At 36.4% G+C, this 14,082-nt stretch overlaps 1 non-coding gene across 1 annotated transcript; it reads right to left on the bottom strand.

The window, feature by feature from the left end:
- Window positions 1–13,726: 13,726 nt before the first annotated feature.
- Window positions 13,727–13,833, bottom strand: LOC124897404. The gene has a single exon (XR_007054125.1). It is a non-coding gene; the product is annotated as a small nucleolar RNA R71 (small nucleolar RNA).
- Window positions 13,834–14,082: the final 249 nt, after the last annotated feature.

The following is a 14,082-nucleotide window of genomic DNA, read 5'->3' as shown; positions in this document are numbered from 1 at the left end:
TCAACAACCTTTTGTTGATCGATATTACTCTTGATCTTCATCAAACTGGGATCCAACATTTACTTTTCCTTTATTTCAATAACAAGAGATGACTGTGATATCTGATGCATAAATACACTAAGATCCTGAAAGTCTATGAGATGAATTCTAAGATTAGCCAAACGATGGATGTACTTAACAAACTCCTGCTTATGCTCTTCCACATGAGCTAGACTTCCCAAGGAAAACCTGCTAAGATCATCAACAACAATGTTAGCTTTACCTAGATGGTAGTGGAGACTCATATCATAGTCTTTTAATAACTCAAGCCATCTCCTTTGCTTAAGATTCAACTCCTTCTAAGTAAATACATACTGTAGGCTCTTATGATCAGAGAATATGTCCACATGAACCCCATAGAGATAGTGACGCTAAATCTTCAATGCAAGAACCACGACCAATAACTCCAAATCATGAGTAGGGTAGTTCTTCTTATGAACTTTCAATTGCCTAGAAGAATAGGCCATCACCCTACTATGTTGCATCAACACACAACGAAGCCTAATATGAGAAGCATCACAATACGCTACAAAATCATCATTAACCTCGGTAAAGATCAAAACTAAAGTCAAAGTTAGTTATATTTTAACTTCTCAAAACTAGCCTCACACACCTCCGACCATAAAAACTTGACCATCTTATGGGTCAACCATTTCAATAGGGAAGCTATCATCGACAAACTCTCCACAAATCTACTATAGTACCCGACTAGACCTAAGAAGTTTTACATATCGGTTGGAGTCGCAGGTCTAGGCACTTCTTAACCATGACAACCTTTGTGGATCCACCATGATCCCTTCACCAAAAATAACATAACCAAGAAAAGATATAATATTCAACCAAAGCTCACACTTAGAGAACTTGGCATACAAACGATAATCCTTTAAGGTTTGCAACACAACACGAAGGTGATCAATATGATCCACTTTACTCTTAGAATAGACTAAGACATCATCAATGAAGACAATGACAAATGAATCTAGAAATGGACGGAAGACCTTATTCATTAGATCTATGAATTTCGCGGGGGCATTAGTCAACCCAAAAGGCATAACTAGGAACTCATAGTGACCATACTGGGGGAAGTCTTAGGGATATACACTTTCCTAATCTTAAGTTGATGATAACCCAGCCTAAGGTCAATCTAAGAGAAATGTTTTGCACCTTGAAGTTTATCAAATAAAATCATCGATCCTAGGAAGAGGACACTTATTCTTTATGGTTACCTTGTTCAACTATTTATAATCAATGGACATTCCAAAGGAACCATCCTTATTACGCATAAAAAACATGGGAGCACCCTATGGAGACATACTAGGATGAATAAGACCTTATCTAAGAGTTTCTTTAATTGCTCCTTAGGCTCCTTTAACTCCGCCGAAGCCATTCTATACATAGGAATAGAGATAGGACGAGTGTCCAAAAAAACCTAAATCCCCAAATCAATTTTACTATTATCAGGAATACTAGGAAGGTCATCGAGAAAGACCTCAGGAAACTCATTAACCACGTGAATAGATTATAGAGAAGGACCTTCCGAGTTAAAATCTTTAACTCAAACCAAATGATACAAACACCCTTGAGAAATCAATTTTTGAGCTCTAAGATATGAGATAAACTTCCCCTTAGGCACTAAAGAACCCCTTAACATACAATGACTGGCTCATTAGGGAATTTGAATGTGACCGTACGAGTCCAACAATCTAAGGTGGCATAGCATAAATGCAACCAATCCATCCCCAGAATACCATCAAAATCAACCATATCCAACTCTATCAAGTCTATAAGAGTTTCTTTACCATTAAAAGATACCACACCCCCTATAGACTCTTTTAATAACCACAGAGTCTCCTACTGGGGTAGAAATAGAAAAACAAACCGACAAACACAGGGCAAAAACCAAAATAAATAGCATAAATGGGGTCACATAGAACAGTGTGGACCCTGGATCAAGTAAATAATACACATCATAGGAGAAAAGTTTTGACATACACATAACGACATCGGGAGATGCCTTAGAATCTTGGCGAGATGCAAGAGCATATAATTGATTCTGGCCAATGCTGGTACCAAAAATAGAAGCTGAAGATAAAGTAACACCCTTTGGTGCAGGGGCAAATAAAGAACCAGCATGGACCCTGTTAGCCATAGAATCCATCCAAGTAGGACAACTATGTGGCATATGACCACTCTAACCACAAGAAAAACACCCGTCCTTCCCTTTTGCACAAAATCCATGATTCAACCTTCCATAAAATCTACAAGGAGGGCGGGATAGAGTTGACTGAGCCCTACTAGCATGAGATTAGGCACCCTATGCCCGAAATCCCCCCATCAAGCTAAGATCGACGATCACCCAATGGCTTTGGGTAGGGAGCACTAGCCAAGGAGAAAGAATCAATACTTGCCCACTTTTTTCTTGGCCAGTTACCACTATCTCTACTGCTTTGCTTAGAAGGCCTAAATTTTTTCCCTTGCCTTTTACTAAATTAAACATGTCTATTTTTATCTTTCTCCATTTGTTGTATATAAATGACCAATAGAGATATATCCCTATCTTTGATCAATAAAACCTCCTTGATCTCAAAGACCAACTCATGGGATAATCCTGAAGTAAGCTTACGTATTCTATCCCTCATGCTAGAAGCCATCTCAAGAGCATACCTAGACAATTGATGAAATTTAAAGGCATACTTTTTAACAGATATCCTACCTTGCTTCAAATTCACAAACTCTTCTACCTTTGCTTCCCTCAACTCTTGAGGAAAGAAGCAGTCCATGAAGGTACTAGAGAAATCCTCTCACACGGCAGCACTAGCATCCTAAACTCTTGACTATTCCCACTCTCCGTACCATTTCTACGCCATATCATTCAATTGGTAAGAAGCAAACCCAACACCTTTAACGTCCTAAGAGTGCATAATTTAGAAGATCTTCTTATTTTCATTAATAAAACTTTAAGGTCTTTCCTCAACCTTGGTGTTAGTAAACATAGGAGAATGCATTACCTCATGAACTATCCAACCCTAGTGGCTCAGAAGATGGAGTAACCAGAGCACCACACTTAAGATGTGAAGCCATAAACTGTATCAACAGAGTAATGGAATGACGAAACTTAGCATTGGTAGCATCCCTTTTAGGTGACTAAGGAGAAGGACTAGAGGGAACTGTTGGAACTCTCGAACCCCTAAATAGAATAAGGACTCCATAAGTAGAGCGAGTATCATTAACGTCATCCCCTATCAAAATAGAAGGGTTTTCAGGAACTTCAGATTTTCTTGGAGGCATGATTTGAAAGATAAGCAAATGGAAATAAGAAAGATCCAAGGCCTTAAACTCGATAGATCAAGATAAGACAACAAGAAGGTAAAATATTTCTAAATGCCTTATAGCCTCTCTCTCATAAGTGAGGCATGCTACACACCCATAAAAGACACTCAACTTGACACATCTTTGTGGACACCTAATTAACCATGAAACTAAGCTCTAATACTAACTTGACACGACCCAAAACTAGGCCTTGTCATATGGGAATCTCAATCCCAACAAGGACCAAAGATCGCCTAGTTAACCCAACATAACTATCACATCAATCCACAAGCATAGGATGAACTCCAAACATATAATAAGATAGCGAAAACAAAACTAATAAACATTACAAGAGAATTATCTAACCCAACCATTAAAGTCAACATAGAACATTCAACCTACCCAAGTACATAGTCATCCATAAGCCTATACCAATCTGATGTCTATAATATATGGTACATGCCCCCAACAATAGCCAAAGATAAAGTATAATACAAGTTTATGACATAAGATAGAAAGACTATAGAATGTGTGCCTTTTGAAGTATAGAAGCTCACCACTTCAATGCCAACACTCGAACCGACCAAGCACCTAATCACTATTCAAGAAGAGAAGAATAAGACCTGGCCCCTATGTCACACAGGGACAAAACATTCGAAGACGGTTAGCGGTTGGAATGCTAGCATGTAAATCAAGGATAAGGATAAAATAATGCCAAGGATAAGGATAAAATAATGCCAATCAATGTATATAACAAATACAATACATATATATACATACCATGCTGGGATAGGGAATAAGATTAGCATGAACTTGGAAATCATTAACCTGGGATGCATAGCCTGGGCTATATGGGGTCAGCGCCACCTACTGAAAGGGCCTCAGAGCGTGTTTGCCACACTAGCTGAAAAAAATATTAGATAAAGCATATATCTAAGAGTATAAGTATGAAATCATGCACACGGTCACCATGAACAACCTCACACCAAAAAATCATGAGTTTCTAGATTTGGTCCTCTTGGGACCTCCACCTTTTATGGCTTGGCTAAACATCCCGCTATAAAGCCCAAATTAAATCATTCACACACAACCAACCATCTAGCAAATTTCATACCAAAGGCACTTCATTGGTATTATGATACCAACACTATTTGCAAGTATACATATGCCAATACATTTACCAATCAACCATTTATATGATTTTGGGGCTCTAACCCATGTTCAATAAGGACACTAATTAAATCCAAGGTTTAGGAACTCGAACCCATTTTAATCAATTAAACCACCAAGGTTTCCATTTAAACCATTTCATGGAAAACAAGTCGTTTACCAAAACATTTGCAAATCATTCACACTCATTAAGCTATTACCTTAGTTTAAAACACCATTAATATTTGACTAGTAATTTCTTTTAGATATTTTCACAAATACTATGTGGGAACACCTTTAACAAGACTAAAACCAAGGTAAAAACCATTAAGGTTAGGGTTAACCATGACCCATTTATTAATCCACAATAAACAAGCACCCGTATATGCAAGCCATCACCAAAAGCATATGAAAACATTAAATCAAGAGTAAACAATACTCATCAGTATGCATCAAAACTCTCAACATTTGATTTTAAAATCACCATTTAAGTATAAAAAACAATGTTCAAACACATGATATTTTTGAACTAACAATGTAGGATGAGTTACATTCCTTATACAAGATGATTTATAGAGAGATTCTTGCTCCTCAAGTCTCTAGATGGCCTCTTTGATAAACCCTAGCCCCAATCTTTGGTGAAGAAGTTTTTAGAGGATTTAGAAGTGTTTTTGATCATGTATATATGAAGAATGAAAGGCCAAAAAAGGTTATAAGTCATGGGTTATAAGAGATTACGGATGGGAAAAGTCTAAAATATCCTCAGCTTAAAAGCTAAAAATTGCAACCAAGAGGGTACGACTCACCCCCTTGACCTATACCATAGGGTACAAGTAGGGGTCTAACTCATACCCTAGACATCACCATGGACCTTTAAACTGACCAACATACAAATCCACATATATGACTCATACCTTAAGGTACGAGTGGTACCCTACAACCCATACCTAAGTTAGTATGCTTTGGCCAAGACTTTAAGCATCACACGACTAGGAAATATATGACCCGTACCCTAACGTACGACTTGAGAGAGGCTAAACCATACCTTGGACAAAATATAACCCCTACTACACTACCTAACATACAAGGAAGGGGACACCAAATCATATCTTAGGGTACGACTAGTACCCTTGAGTCATAACTTGCCTAGAAAATTCAACCAAGGGAATTTTTGTAAGGGTCCAAAGCCTAGGTGTTTCATTTATAAGATACATGAATGTTGTCGGGGCACTAGTCAAACCAAAGGATATTACCAAAAACTCAAAATGTCTATACCAAGTACGAAAAGCAGTCTTAGGGATATCCATCTATCTAATCTTCAACTGGTGGTAACCCGATCAAAGATCAATCTTGGAAAAGTACTTAACTTCTTGAAGTTGGTCAAATAGATTATCAATCCTAGGAATAGGGTACTTATTCTTTATAGCCACCTTATTCAACTGGCAATAATCTATACACATTCGAAGATACCCATCCTTCTACGCACAAAGAGAATCGAAGTACCTCAGGAAGAAATACTAGGGCGAATGAAACCATTATCTAGAAGATCTTTCAATTGCTCCTTAATTTTCTTCAACTTGACTAGAGCCTTTAAGTAAGGAGGGATGGAGATAGGATGAGTTTTCAGAAGAAGATCCATCCCAAAATCAATTTCCCTATCGAAAGGAACACAAGGAAAATCATCACAAAACACCTTAAGAAACTCACAGAGCATAGGGAATGATTAAAATGAAGGACCTTCGAATCTTAAATCCTTAATATGCACTAAATGCAAGAGACATCCCTTGGAAACTAATTTCTTAGCTCTAAGATAAGAAATAAACCTTTCTTTAGGCACTAGGGAACTACTGCCTTCCCTCTCAATTACCAGCTCATTTGTGAATTGGAAACTAACACTTTAAGCCCAGCAATCAAGAGATGCATAGCACGAGTGCAACCAATCCATCCCCAAAATCATATCAAAACCTAACATGTTCAACTCTATCCGATCCACTAATATCTTACTACCACAGATGGATACCACACAACGCCTATAGACTCTTCTAGCTATAATAGAGTCATCCACTAGGGTGGACACCAAAAAGGGATAAGGAATACACTCAGGACCAAAAATAAAATGAATAGCCACAGAAGGGGTCACATAAGATAAGGTAGACCTGGGATCAACCAGACAATATACATTATGAGAGAAGAGTTTTAATGTACCAAAACAACACTAGGAGATGCCTCAAATTCCTAGTGATTGGCAAGATCATAAAGGCAATTTTGACTAGTACCAGAACCAGAAGTGGTACCCTTTGGTGTAGGGGCTGAAGAAGTAGAAACACCTTATTTTTTCTATAAGTAACCCTAGAAGGACAATCCCGCTGCTTGTGACTAATCTGACTATATCTAAAAAATCAATCTCTCTCCTAGTAACAAACCTCATAATACACCTGACTACAAAATGACAAGGGGGATATGATGGAGCTAACTAGGCCCCACTAACCTGAGGTTGGGCACCTTGTTCCTTAAACCCATAATTATTTTAAAAGTGATAATCGCTAGATGGCTTAGGGTATGGGGTGGTAGCAATAGTATAGAAACCAAAATTGTTGCACTTTTTCTTAGGCCATTTCTTACCATCTCTTCTACTCTACGACTGACCTCCACCCTAATTCGAATATTGAAACTTCTTATTATCTTTCACTCATCTCTACTTTCTTATTCTTTTCTTCTTCCACTTGTTGCATAGACAACACAAGTGTAGAGATGTCTATATCCTTGTTCAACAAGGCGGTCTTGCTCTTCAAAATTATAAAAAGGGATAATCTGAAAGCAAACTTCCTCATTCTAGCCCTCATGCTAGATACTAACTTAGGAGCATAACGGGACAATTGATGAAACTTCAAGGCATACTTATTTACTATCTTCCTACCTTGCTTCAAATTTATGAATTCTTCAACCTTCTCATCCCTCAACTCCTGAGGAAAAAAGCAATCAAGAAAAGCACTAAGAAAGTCATCCCATAAAGCAAACTCAACATTATCACCCCTAGAATGGTCCCACTTCTCATACCACTAATAGGCCATATAATTCAACTGATAAGCAGCAAACTCCACAACATCCACATCAATAGCATACATCACACAAAAAATCTTCTCCATCTCATTAATAAAAATTTAAGAATCCTCTTCAACCTTGAATCAGTGAAAGTTGGAGGACTCAACCTCATAAATTGGCCAACTTAAGTGACCTCAGAAGATGGAGCAATAGAAGCAACAACCTTGGTTTGAGAGGCCACCAACTGGATAAGAAAATGGATCAACTAGCAAAACTCAGCATTAGACACACCAACTTGAGGTGTTCGAGGAGGGATGGGGGAACCGGTGGAACTCTACATAAGGTAGTACAATTATGAGATGGATCTCTATAATAGGTCTGAACTCCATTAATAGTACGCGCTCCATCAATATTGTCCTTAGATGGGATAGAAGAGTCTCCACGAGTATCAAATCTTCTGGGAGGCATGATCTAAAAAGCATATATATGGGAATTAGAGGAGATTTCAAGATCTTAGACTCTATATCCTGAAATAGAACAATAAGAAAGGGAAATATTCCTAAATATCTTGTAGCCTCTCCCTTATAAGTATGGCATACTACACCTCCATAAAAGACACTCTACTTGACACATCTTTATGGACACCCAATAACACCAAACTTAGGTTCCAAAACCAACTTTGTCAACACTCAAACTAGGGCCTGGCCGTGACTGGTATCTTAAATCCACCAAAGATCGGAGACCACCCCTATTGCCTAGTCAAATTGAATATAATGCCTAACAGAGGCTGAATTTTGAACATATAATAAGATAAGATATAAAAGTTTAAAGGAGTCTTATATGACTAAATATCTAAAAATCAATAACCAATACCACCCATGTTAACAACAATATCTACAAAGCCTCTAAATAATACCAAAAGCCAATCTAAGTCATGACATGTCTCTGACTTTGACAATGACAATGATAATATTTAGATGAACTCTTCAATTCTAGACTATGAAAGAAAACTAATGAAATGACCAAGTCTTCCAAGGAATAAAAGCTCACCACTTCACCACCAATGACCAACAAATTAATTAGATCCACCTAACACTATGTAGGGAAATTAGAAGTATCTCTGGTGCCTACATCGCACGGGGATATAGCATCCAACAATGGTTAGTGGGTTGAGCACTAGCATATAACTCAGGGATAGGGGACAAAATTATGCCAAGTCAAACCCAATTCAAATCTATGTGAATATCACCATGCACATACAAGAATAATATGCCAGTATAAGGAACAAGGCTTATCGTGTACTTTAAAATCATTATCTTGAATTATATAGCATAACCTCTATAACAAGGTAACTATGGGCCATATAGGTCCAGCTTCACCCTAGATAAAATGGCCCCAGTGTGTGTGGTCGCACGAACTAAAGAATAATCATATGAACATATACACTATAGGGGACTCAAACCTCCCGACATATACCAAGAGTGACTTAATAACTCCATCAATAACATGGAGGACTAAAACTTTCTAATCATATAATAAGGAGGACTCAAACCTCTCGATAATTTAGACCCCTGCATCAGTAACCATAGTTTCCAGTATTGGTCCCTCAGGACCTCCACTTTCATGGCACATCTACACAAACCCCATTAAATCCCAAGTAAAACACTTCTCACATATTACCATCCATTTACCACAGAATTTACCATTAAGGCACACCGTAGGTATTGTCATATATTACACTTGCAATCTTATATATATGCCATAACAATAAAATTATCTTGGGGGAATACCTCAACCCCCTTTGTTCATTAAATCAAAGCATAACCAACAAGGCTTTCAAAACTACGTTCATTGTTTATCTTATTATACAATGCAATAACATAGGTCGGTAAGTCAAATCAAGCGACAATTTCACAATCTATAGCTATTAACATAAGTGGGTTGAGGGAACACAATTATTCAAAACCAATTTTGATTTTAAAACACCAATTTTAGGGAAAACCATGGATCCTTATTTTAGTCACCATTCCCATGTACCCCACAAGTTCAAAACCATTCATAAAGTATAAATAATGTATAATAAATCATGGGAAAATAATTTAAGAATCAATCATGTCAAAACCCTCAACCATAACAAAAACCACATTCAAATACATACAATTTAAACCATGTAAAACATTACTTTTCATAAATTGAGAATTGAGGAAGAGTAACATGCCTGAATAATCAAGGATTACAGAGAGAATTCAACCTTTAAATCTTTAGATAGTCAACCTTTGGAAACCCTCGGTACTTTTTTCTTAAGAAAATTTGAGAGAGAAGAAAATGTTTTTTGATTTGCTAAAGGGTGAAAATAATGCCCAAAAGGTTTTTTATGGTCATGGGTCACAAGTGGGGAAAATGAGAAATGCCCAAAGGGCCCTTAATTAAAAGTTGAAAAATTATCGCTAGTGACTATGGGTCACTCTGCGACTCGTAAGGTCACATAACGACTCGTCACCATAAGTTGTAGTCAAGATACTTTCTAGGGAACACACACTTTGATCCTATTACTCACCCCATACGAATCTTCAAATGACCCTATGACTCATAGAGTCCAAGTCGTATCCAAGACAAAACTATTTTGCTAACTCACTGGTCACCCTACAATTAGCACATAATGACTCATATAGAGTCACTATAACTTGTAGAGTCTAGTTGTTATTAGGGAAAAAAATTTGACACATACACTAGTTTACTTATAATTTAAGTCTATACGACTCGTGCGAAGACCTTACAACTCATAAGAAAAGTTGTTATCTAAGCAATAACATCAAAGCTCAGAGAATTCTCAAGGACCAACACTTGGGGTGTTTTATTTTAGTTATGATGAAAGATTTCATGCTAGGCCTATGGGCATTGATTTTTGTTGGATTGGATAATAAACTAAATTTAGAATATTAAATTGATAAATTCGTCGATGCATGTTGATTATTGAACTATGTCAATCTTTTAGTTGTGAAGAAGTTATGAATTATATGAAATAGAGGTAGGTTAATAAATAGGAGTGGTTGTGTGTTTATTGAAAATGTTTTGGGTAATGGTGATCTTATTGAGCGAATAGGAATGTCTTATTATGTGTTTTAACTGACTGTAAAAGAGAGGAAGTAAGTATAGTCAAGTTGGCAGTGAAGAAAGATGTTGGTAGATTTTTATGGATAGTTATAGTATGTTAAAAAATATTAGGATGAGGAGGTGTGAATGAAACCGATTGGGGGATAGTTGTACATATTAGGATTGATATTAAGTAATAAAGAGGAGGAAAAAAATTAGGTATATGGTGCTCATAAAGTATATGTAGGAGTTAGGATAAGTATAGATAGCAATTAGTTGGTAATGATCCTTGGTGTTAGGGTATGTATGAGTAGCTTAATGGTAGTATAGACTTGATTTGACTATGTGCTTATATGTAAGTTAAATTTTTGTAATTATATTTCATACATTATTTATATATATAGAGGGATAAGGTGGGGGGATGAATCGTACTTCGTAGTTAGGAGGGTTTTTGTGTCTTTTGTTTGGTAATGTACATTATTTTTGTGGATATTGTATCTATGTTAGTTTTATCATGTTTCATACTTTGAATATTTTTGTATATTGTCCTGTGTCTTGAGCTGGGGATCTATCAAAAATAGCCTCTCTACTTCTTTAGAGGTAGTGGTATGGACTGCGTATATTCTACCCTACCTAGACCCCACTAGATGGGAATATACAGGGTTTGTTGTTGTTGTTGTTTTTGACATTATTTATAATTATTTATTATTCTTATGTATTTATTATTGGATTTGAGATAATACATTGAGATGACATGGGGATCGAGTGCCATGCCAAACTATTATTGGATCGGGTGTTACAATAAACCTGGTACATGAACTAAGCTCATCCATTGAAAGTCATAGATGACGGTCTCTGTGTAACAATCCTAAAGTTCCAACATGATCTTAGTGGGTTACTATGTGTTTTATTTTCATGAAAAGTCCCTCAGACGTAGTTGAATTAAAAACTCCTCTTTCGACCAAGTTCTAGTGTGAGATTATTCTTAAGTCAACTTGAAAAGATCAAAAACCCTTGAATATTAAGTGTTTTCCAGAACAATACCCACAAAATGAATGATCTTTGAGTCTTCTTTTGAACACATTCAATTTTACCTTAATCTGATATTGGAGTAGAAAGTTATGCTCATTTTACCTGAGGGTGTTTGCTGATAAAGATTGATTACCTAAGTTGATGAGCCATCAAGTGGTTCACGATTGATCTTGGGTGTATTTATATATCCAAGAACTAATATAATCTATAATAGTACGTGTTTTACAAGCTCAAATGTATATTCTTATTGTGTTTGATGTGTAATTATATGATTTAGCTAAGGGACATGATTAGTAATGCAGGGTGGATTTTTTATAGAATTGGACGAAATTGGATGCATGACGTGAAGCAAGTAATGATTAAAACTCTAGATTGAATGAATGAACTTGAGAGGAAATGGAATTATCTAGGAAAGCATGCACTTAAAGCTGAAATCAAATAAAGAAATAATAAACTGAGGAGTAAAAATGTGAAAAAGAAGTGAATTCTAGCAGGGTCTTCTGATAAGCTTGTGGCATGACCCCTAGTTCATTGAAATAACCCTCACATCATGAGCCCTAGTTCCTTAGAGTTCCCCTCATGTGTTGAGTCCCATTTCCTAGCGGTGACCCTCGTGGAGCGATCTAAGTTCCCCACTAGGCTAAAATCCTTCTACTATAAAAAGAGCACTTGGGCACATTTGAGAATTTTTTTGAAACGTACAATAGAGGCAAAAAAACTTTTAATACTTCTCTTAGGGTTCTTTGAACTTAATTATTTCAATATTGCTTTGTGGTATGTTTTCTTATTTGTTTTTATGTTAAGTTCAAACATGAGTGGCTAAATACCCTTGTTCTGGGGTTAAGGCTGAAGACATGATTGCACTTTGATATTCTTTATAGTAGTTTATTGCTGCATTATCTTATGGGTTATTCTTAATCTCTTGTGCTTACTATTTTGATGATTGGCGACCATTAAGATAACTCCATGTTCTTATGTTAGAACAAAGAGATTAAGGTGCAAGGTTCTTATTCTTTTATAAAATAAGGAATTTGAATACGCATCTCAGATAGGGATATACCTTAAAGCCTTGTTTATTTCAAAAGATATTTGTAAGATTGTTAAGAGTGTCTCAATCCTATAATTCTAACTATTATTGTTTACAACCCTGCTTCTGTGCTGTGTCGTATCTGTTACTTCTTTATTAATCATGGTTTTACTTGAAACTTTGAAATCATCTTGATATTTAAAAAACTTAATACAATCTTGTCAAAAACTAAAGTTGGATGAATTGCTAGTTACATAGTCCTCTTTGGTACGATATCTGATGATCTTAGTCACTATATTACTTGTACGATTGCATGCACTTGCATGTGCGTTAGAACACATCAATTTTTTGTTGACATTACCGGGGACTAGTATAATTAGTAATTTTGTAAACTTTTGTCTTCTGATAATAAGTTTAAGTGTTAATAACTTTATCTTAGTGGCTGACTTTTTCAGGACAAGCAAGGTAAAGGACTGGCAAGAGATAAGAGAGTTAGTAGAGCCTTATTCGGAACCGAAAAAAGAATTTCATCAGAGGCTAAGAGCACACTATCCAATTCAGCAAGTTCAAATGGCAGAGCCAAGAGATCCTAATCTCATTAATCTAATTGATCCAAATGTTGCACGTGGTCCAGCTCCAGTAATTCCAGTTGCCCCTGCTCAAGTAGCAGTTAGATTTATTTGTGAAGTGGAAATCCCACTTACAAACCATACTACTAATTGCATCTGTAATATAGAGGCGGGTGGTTGGTTTGAATTAAAGCAAAATATGGTACAACTATTGTGTTTGAGTGGACAATTTGGTGGGTTCTCACATGAAGATCCTCAGTAGCACATACAAACTTTCTTAGAAATCAGTGATACCTATATTCCTACTGGGGTATCTACTGATTATGTCAAAATGGAACTCTTCCCCTTTTATATAATTAGGGAAGGAAAGAGGTGGTTATATGCTGAACCACCAAACTCCATCACTTCTTGGGATGATCTGGCTTAAAAATTCCTTATAAGATTCTTTCCATCAGGGAAGACAACATGCTTGAGAAGCGAGATTCTGAGTTTCAAGAAAAAATAAGGAGAAAATCTTTACCAAACTTGGGAAAGATTTAAGGGTATGCTTAGAAATTGCCCTCACTACCATCAGTCTAATGATTTACTAGTTCATACATTCATAGAGGGTCTTGAGCCCAACACCAAGATTCTCTTGGATTCAGTAGGTGGGCAAGCTTACGAGAAGACTTATGATGAATTATATATACTGCTGAATCAGATTTCACAAGAGAATGATGAGTGGAATGATGACTCAAGGAGTGCTCCTAAGAAGGTTACAGGTGTATTAGAGGTATATAAATTTACTACATTATTAGCTCAGCTAGTTGCACTACCAAATCA

Source organism: Capsicum annuum, chromosome 3, assembly GCF_002878395.1.
Source record: "Capsicum annuum cultivar UCD-10X-F1 chromosome 3, UCD10Xv1.1, whole genome shotgun sequence".
Taxonomy (NCBI): Eukaryota; Viridiplantae; Streptophyta; class Magnoliopsida; order Solanales; family Solanaceae; genus Capsicum; species Capsicum annuum.
The sequence above is the reverse complement of the archived record's forward strand: the minus strand, read 5'-3'. Positions and strand labels throughout refer to the sequence as shown.